This window comes from Paramisgurnus dabryanus, chromosome 1 (genome assembly GCF_030506205.2).
Source record: "Paramisgurnus dabryanus chromosome 1, PD_genome_1.1, whole genome shotgun sequence".
Taxonomy (NCBI): domain Eukaryota; kingdom Metazoa; phylum Chordata; class Actinopteri; order Cypriniformes; family Cobitidae; genus Paramisgurnus; species Paramisgurnus dabryanus.
Window position 1 is genome coordinate 24,994,732 of NC_133337.1, and position 8,398 is coordinate 25,003,129.

Below are 8,398 nucleotides of genomic sequence, written 5' to 3' on the forward strand. Positions count from 1 at the left end.
AAACTGTTATCATGCCACACCATCCTGAAGGTTTATAAGCCAAACAAGAGTCCTTCAACACCTCACACATCATATTGATTTCGTTTAACTGAAAAACTGTAAAATTATGTACAGACCAGTTCAAATTGTAAAAACAGTTGTAAGAAAACGAATAATGTTTAACTAGTACAATCGTCACTTAAAGTTTTGTCATATGATAATGATATGATGTTTTATCTTTCAGGTGGTTGTTGAAGTATTTTGGCACAACTGTTTATTCCAATCTTTAATCAGCCATACATGACAAGAGTTTTTGTTTTTGTCTGAAGCGACATTAAGCATCTAATCTACAACATCGCACTGTAAATGTATAAAAAATTATACAAACCATCCTTAACACAATATACTGAAGATGCTGTAAAGTGTTTAATCACATGGTACTGATATCACATGATACATTTTCAAACAAATCCAAAGTTACATTTCACTATGTTCGCATCACAATTTACAAGCACTTAACAAACACTGTCTGGTTTAGTCTTATTTTTAAGCGCATTGATACCGTTACACTTGGCATGCACTGCACTTAATGTTGAAAGATTACTCAGTACACGTTGTAATGTTTTAATCACTTGGTACTGATTTTACACGTTTTACATTTTCATAACAATTTATACTCTACTTTTCACCGTCTCCACTGTTTCACAATAACAGATTTAGTAAGTATATACTTCACTATGTTCTGGAGTTGTTTTAGTGCCATTTTTAGAGGTAAGCTGCACATTAACTTGAGTACTGTACTTACTGTGAGTACCGTGTTTTTTGGTATCTGTACTTTACTTTATTATTTTCTAGAGAAAAAAATCCTTTAACAACGGTGTTGTTTAATTGTTGTAGCATTTTTGTACATAGTTCTCTCAATACATTATGCCTCTGAAGCAACCTACTGAATACACTGACTAGTTTGTAGTCAGTGATCTTTGGAATAACGAGCTTGATGAACGATACACACCCTATAGAAATTAAACAAAAACAAGGTCATTAATAAAGGCATCTCCACTTTTTATTTAAAACTATAAAAGTTACACGATAGAAAAAGTCTTACACTCATTTACATTTGAATGAAAAATATCTTACTTTTCACGTTAATATAATTTAAACAGGTACTTGGGTGTCAAAAGTTGTTACTCTGTTTGAGGTTTGAAAGTCAGCGGATGATTTTCGAACACTAATCGGTGATGTCAAAATAGGCAAAGGTGATTATTTGACACAGTGCCTACCAGTGGTCATACTTAATAAAGTCTACTGCAGTTTTCTGTTTATTTATTGTTTTGACTAGTTGCAGATACTGAACCATTAAAGAAATACCTTGTAATCTATGTGTTGTTTATTTGCTTGTTATATATATATAAACCACTTTAAAAGGACTTTGTTGTTATTTATTCTTCGCAGAGTTTACCGGAAGTTATGTGAAGACCACGAAGCCACTTGTTTATGTTGTTACTGCTGAAACCATCTATACTTGCATGTTAGACCACATAACATTTCATTATTTAGCAGGGGCAGCAGTAGCAATGAAAACAACAAAAGAGCCAAAAGTGTTCTAAAAACTATACTCTCAGTTAACTTAACATATTGTAAACAATTTTTATTTATTGATAAGAAAGAATATGTGAGGAAAGAAGAGGTGAAATAGAAATAAGTGCTTAGTATTCCAGGGTCTGGGTATAGTTGAGAGATGTGTCTTTAGTCGGGTTTTGAAGCCGGCAAGCAACTCGAGTATGTATGAATAGTGAGTGTAGGTATTGGGTGCGGTTGTCTTAGGCTAACAGCAGAGTTTTTAATTTAATGCCGGCATCTATACCAGGCCAGTGTAAACTGATAAGGAGAGGTGCAACGTGCTCTCTTTGGGTCGTTATGTCACAGCGCGCATTCTTTTGCGAAGCCAAATGTAACTATTGTGATTGTTGAACCTGACATAAGTCACTTGGCAGGTAAAATAATTAAATCGTTACACTTAACATAATAGAATCTGTAGCTATGAAAGACCAACAATATCCAATTTAAGATTTTAGCATAAATTAAAACTTTACATACTTTACACAGGGTAAAGGCTAGGTTTTGAAGGCTGTGATATAAACAAACAAACATTTAGAATGAAACAAATGTTTAATCTTTTCAGAAAACTGCAGTAGACTTTATTAAGTATGACCACTGGTAGGCACTGTGTCAAATAATCACCTTTGCCTATTTTGACATCACCGATTAGTGTTCGAAAATCATCCGCTGACTTTCAAACCTCAAACAGAGTAACAACTTTTGACACCCAAGTACCTGTTTAAATTATATTGACGTGAAAAGTAAGATATTTTTCATTCAAATGTAAATGAGTGTAAGACTTTTTCTATCGTGTAACTTTTATAGTTTTAAATAAAAAGTTGAGATGCCTTTATTAATGACCTTGTTTTTGTTTAATTTCTATAGGGTGTGTATCGTTCATCAAGCTCGTTATTCCAAAGATCACTGACTACAAACTAGTCAGTGTATTCAGTAGGTTGCTTCAGAGGCATAATGTATTGAGAGAACTATGTACAAAAATGCTACAACAATTAAACAACACCGTTGTTAAAGGATTTTTTTTCTCTAGAAAATAATAAAGTAAAGTACAGATACCAAAAAACACGGTACTCACAGTAAGTACAGTACTCAAGTTAATGTGCAGCTTACCTCTAAAAATGGCACTAAAACAACTCCAGAACATAGTGAAGTATATACTTACTAAATCTGTTATTGTGAAACAGTGGAGACGGTGAAAAGTAGAGTATAAATTGTTATGAAAATGTAAAACGTGTAAAATCAGTACCAAGTGATTAAAACATTACAACGTGTACTGAGTAATCTTTCAACATTAAGTGCAGTGCATGCCAAGTGTAACGGTATCAATGCGCTTAAAAATAAGACTAAACCAGACAGTGTTTGTTAAGTGCTTGTAAATTGTGATGCGAACATAGTGAAATGTAACTTTGGATTTGTTTGAAAATGTATCATGTGATATCAGTACCATGTGATTAAACACTTTACAGCATCTTCAGTATATTGTGTTAAGGATGGTTTGTATAATTTTTTATACATTTACAGTGCGATGTTGTAGATTAGATGCTTAATGTCGCTTCAGACAAAAACAAAAACTCTTGTCATGTATGGCTGATTAAAGATTGGAATAAACAGTTGTGCCAAAATACTTCAACAACCACCTGAAAGATAAAACATCATATCATTATCATATGACAAAACTTTAAGTGACGATTGTACTAGTTAAACATTATTCGTTTTCTTACAACTGTTTTTACAATTTGAACTGGTCTGTACATAATTTTACAGTTTTTCAGTTAAACGAAATCAATATGATGTGTGAGGTGTTGAAGGACTCTTGTTTGGCTTATAAACCTTCAGGATGGTGTGGCATGATAACAGTTTACCCCTGTTAAACCAGCACTCACTCCTGGAGATCATTAAAAGTAAAATGTATCATAATTCCATGTAAATGTGAGTTTCTGAAACTTTCTGTAAAAATGAATGGTGTAAACTCAAAAATATGACATACAGTATAGCAAATAACGGATAAGTAATAAATACATTGATGGCATTAAGACAAAGAAGGTTTCAAAGGTTTATGAAATCTGAGAAAACCCAAGGACAATGACCATATTTATCTTTAGAAGATATACAGAAGAAATTTAACATGAACAGATCAAAACTATGAAAACAAAAGATTGTCTAAATAAATACAGCAAAGACATAGGTTTGGTGAAAGTGTTCAGATGAATAATGTTCCTGGTTTGTTTGCAAGTAAAAATGTAAACTTTCGGAAGCTAAAAAACTAGCAACGTTTTGATGATTCACTGTTGCTTTCTGTGAATCATGTCAAAAATCAAAGTGCTTAACTACACTTGTTTGCAAACGTTGGTATTCCTGTTTGCCATTGTTAAGATACACTTAGGTGTAGTGTGTTGTCTGTAAATATAAGCAACCTTTGAGAAAAAACATAGTCTAGAAATGTAAAGTCTAACTGAATGGTAGTGTTGCAACTACGCATGTTTTACGAATGGTAAATAAATTATGGTATATTGTAATGTGCTTAAAATGGTCCTGATAAGTTAAAATTCTTGAGTAAAAATGCTGGCATGATTCAGTTATTGAAGCACAGGATTCATAGAGTTATATAGGTTATGCAAAGTAACTGGTGTGTCTATGTAAAAATCACCAAGTAACAAAATCACCAAATTTGTATCAGGTCATGCATGTGAATTTAGCTTTTCATACTGATGCAAGTCACTTTTATTTTAACATAACAAGTGTCGCACTTTGTATGAACAAGATGTCTAAATGTCCAAATTCACACAGACATTTATCAGAAACTTTCTAAGAGCTAAAACCAGAACTTATCAAATAAACAGCCTATAGGTGGAAAGAATGTGAAGAAAAATTAAAAGACCATGTTCAAAGTTTAAAGGTAGGTCGTGAAAAAGTGAATGTGTTTTCAGGTGTACGATGTGTCCCAGGAACTCGCATTGTTTTCAATCATCACCAAAGGTTATGATGTTGTCTAGATACAATAGAAAGTCTGTGCATGCGCCAAGACCTTTGTCGATTATAAAGTCAACAGCAATTTCAACAATTTCACGCACATTGATTTGGTCTTTCTTTGTCGCTACGGCAACACATACATCTATTACATATGCAGACATGAGGAGGATGTCAGCAATGCCAAACTCCTCATCATTACATTCATACATAGCATTCAGGGCTTTTTTGATGAACACGTTGATCGGTTCATCGGCGTTAACAGACACTTGAACCATCTTATCAAAAGACTTTTACGACATCTCTTTTTTTCTTGAGGTTGGTTACACGCTCGGCATCAGTTTTGCAGTAATTTTGCGGCAAGCACACATCAGCATTTGCAGATATTACAGCATAAAAAAGATTAACAAGCTCACTCCTGCAGTGTTCTGAAAGCATTTCTTTAAAAACCGGAGGACCGCACACGTGCGCCGTCTTGCGTTTGTGATCACGCTCAAGTGACATTTGTGCTCTCTTTTCAAGAATCCAGCGTCCTAGACAACTTTACACAATGTTCGTCCACAAGTCTCTCCCTGATTTTGTTAAGCTTCCGGTCGTGCTTGCACCGTCCTCAAAAATTGCGTCTGCAACTCCTTGAATCCTGCACAGTTGAGTTATGCCGTGTTAAAAACTTTGCTTTAAACAATTTACTAGAGAATTCTTGAAAGTAGCCTTCAAATAAGCTGCTATACGAACATGCAAGAGCGTCGTATCTGAGGTGTGAGAGCTCTAAGTTTCAGGCTCTGATTTGTAACCTAAAAATCCTGACCCGTCCCTTCTAAACACAGCAATTCACACGCCCCTCATCACATAGTCATCGGTGTGAGTCATGAAGCTATAGAATATTAAAGTGTCAGTAAGAAAGGTCTTTCCCGGTATTTTCTATATCATCCCCTCCGCTCTATGCACCCGTAGGAAAAGGATTTCTTGCTTCCTATGTGGAACGCTTCAATTTTTCTTAACTTGTAAAACACATTAAATAAAATCAGTTTCACGATGTACACAGCTAATACGCTGGTTTTTAGTTTCAGTCCTAATAGTTATCTTTAAGCTGTTATTTTTTATAAATTAATAAGATCTTCCACTTTACATTAAATTGTGTCAACAACAACAAATAAAATTGTAAATAATATGTCTCACTATGTACTCTCTCTCCCAGTGCGATGGCTTAGATCGTAATGCATCTTGGAAACGTGTGTGTGGTGTGTGTAGAATTTAGCGGTATCTAGTGGTGAGATTGTAAATTGCAAAAGACTTCAATTTTAAAACCCATATGGTAGCTGTCGCACGACAAACATGTCATCGTCTGAGACAACGTAGGGAAGAAGCATGCTCTGTAGAGCAGTTTGTACAATTAGGGCTACTGTATATGACGGTGACTTCCATGAAAATTGCTCGTTCTTAGGTAATAAAAACAATTCAGTTCATTATGTAAGGTCCTTATACACCACTGATTATATAGTTATGTATATTATTTAGCATTTTTGTCTTTTTTAAAAGTAACACAATGCACCATTAACAAATACAACGTTCGATTCGCCTTGTGAAAATGACTAGATTTCCCATAATGCCCCTAGTGCACTAAAGGACACGGTGGTCACAATAATCAAACTGCCGGTGTAACATGATGGACTACGTGAGATCTTTGTTTTGCCTTGTGGATCTGTATATAATAAAGCGAGGTATTTTTAATCTGAACTAACACATAGATTTCACTCGTTGTTCTACAACACTCGATTTACCAGATGGTTTGTTACTGTTTTCTGTGATGACATTTTTTGTTTTTATGGGGTAAGTGCTATTATATTCTCTGTCATTTAAAGGTAAACATAACGGTAAGCATGCCGGGTTTACAGTGAACCAAGCAACATGTATAGGTAAAGGTTAAAAATCAGCTAGATGTCGGAATCTTTCAAAATCAACTAGATGTTGGAATCTTTAAAAAGTAAATTAATGCTCAGTTCCCCGAAAAGCTGACTGAAGTTCAGATGTTTTGCGTACAACACAATAAATCAACATTAGTTGGAAATGATAGCAAAGTGAATCTTTACTGATTTATTTTTCTTATATTATGGTGTAACAAAACCAACGTCGCTTTAAGAATATACCTAGATGATTTTGTGCGGGTATTTCATAGGTAAGGATCATCAGTTAGTCTATGTCTTTAGTCTTACTCTTTTATTTGACTATTTTACAATAAAAAGTTTACTTGTGTTTATATAAATTGAAGAAATCATGTACCTCGCTTTGTCACCACGAAAGTAGTACATGTTATTCTGGGTAAAGATTAGTGTGAGTTTAATAGACTTTAAATTTAAATGTGTAAGTAGTTTGATTTTGAACTTCTGTCTTATAGACATTACTAACTGAGAACAGCAGAGACAGAGGCATGAGGGGATCAAAGCACATAATGAAGTAAGATTGTGTATGTTGTGTTCATTGAATGCATCTAATTTGTTTGTCTTGTATGTTGTGTTCATTGAATGCATCTAATTTGTTTGTCTTGTATGGGGTAATTTGTCAAATATTATTAAATATTATATTAAATACAAAAGCACTAAAAGTTTTAGTGTTTTGGCTAAGGAGTGTGAGCATGTCTCAGGTACTTGTATTTCAGGTGCAATAATAAATACTAGACGAAAATGTGTTTTTGAGATTAAAATAAATGTAATTGATAAGTGCTTTATTCTTTAAGTTGATGAGTTCTTTCTGAAAGTCTGAAAACTATACTAAACCTAATATACTAATAACCTAAAGTTAAAAGTCTCAGTTTTTAGACGGGTAATGTTTTGTAATATGTGTCTTTTTGTCTTTACTTATGCTGTACTTATTAGTATGATGAAAGCAACGCAATCTGCAATAATGCAGGCCCCTTGTATAAACACAGTCCTGCTATCGCAGGAGGACTGGACATGCTTTACGAGTCCATAAACAAAATATCTCGGTCCTCACCCGGGCACTGCCATAACGATTTACGATTCAGAGTGGAAGCATCTCTCAGGAATGCAACTTTAAGGACTACAATCTGTGTAAGTGGCAGAAGACCATATCTTTGTATTGAACAGTTTATTTGAAAAAAACATAATTTTTGTTTTGAAAATCAGGTCATCTATACAAAATGCTGAATTGGATATTTAAAAATTACACATAAATGTTTACTCTCTAGAGAAAATCCACCAAAATCATCATCTTGACAGAATTCATTGTTCATTATTCTTGTAGAATGTATTTCATCTGCTGCTGTGAGAAACCTTTTTTTTTCTGTTGGTACTATTGAAATGGTTTTTTAATCAGTCGAATCCGTGCTTAGTGCTAAGATTTTTAGAGGAAGTTAAATTTAAACATATTTTCTAGTCTTAATTTATTTAATTACAGTTTATTTACACCATAAATATAACCTTAGAAGCCAGGATGACGTTAAAAAGAAAAGAAAGAACACTTAATTTCTTTGATAATTTCACATAAAAATTTGTGTTTAATGAAACTATTCATCCCCTGATCAAAATAATTTGTAGAGAGGCAGCTTATAATGATGTCACGCATTCCGAAATGGCGCATGTTAAAAGTTTAAGTTTTTATTTTTTCGGGGGCATAGTGAGATGGTCCACGCTATTTTGCCATTCACTCGTCGGAGTATCGCACGATCCGCATGGGCTATCCATGTTTGTGATTTTCGTAACTGTGATTTCCCTGGCTTTTATTATACATATCGGGCCCCACCTTATATCAATTATGATGGTAGCATGGAATGTGTTTTAATGAAGACCGCTTGTGTAAACACTGTTTTTATTGTTTT

At 33.9% G+C, this 8,398-nt stretch overlaps 1 long non-coding RNA gene across 1 annotated transcript; it reads left to right on the forward strand.

The window, feature by feature from the left end:
- The first annotated feature begins 6,235 nt into the window (after window positions 1–6,235).
- LOC135779333 (uncharacterized) lies at window positions 6,236–7,639 on the forward strand. The gene is made up of 3 exons (XR_010544762.2): window positions 6,236–6,393; window positions 6,959–7,017; window positions 7,437–7,639. It is a non-coding gene; the product is annotated as an uncharacterized lncRNA (long non-coding RNA).
- Window positions 7,640–8,398: the final 759 nt, after the last annotated feature.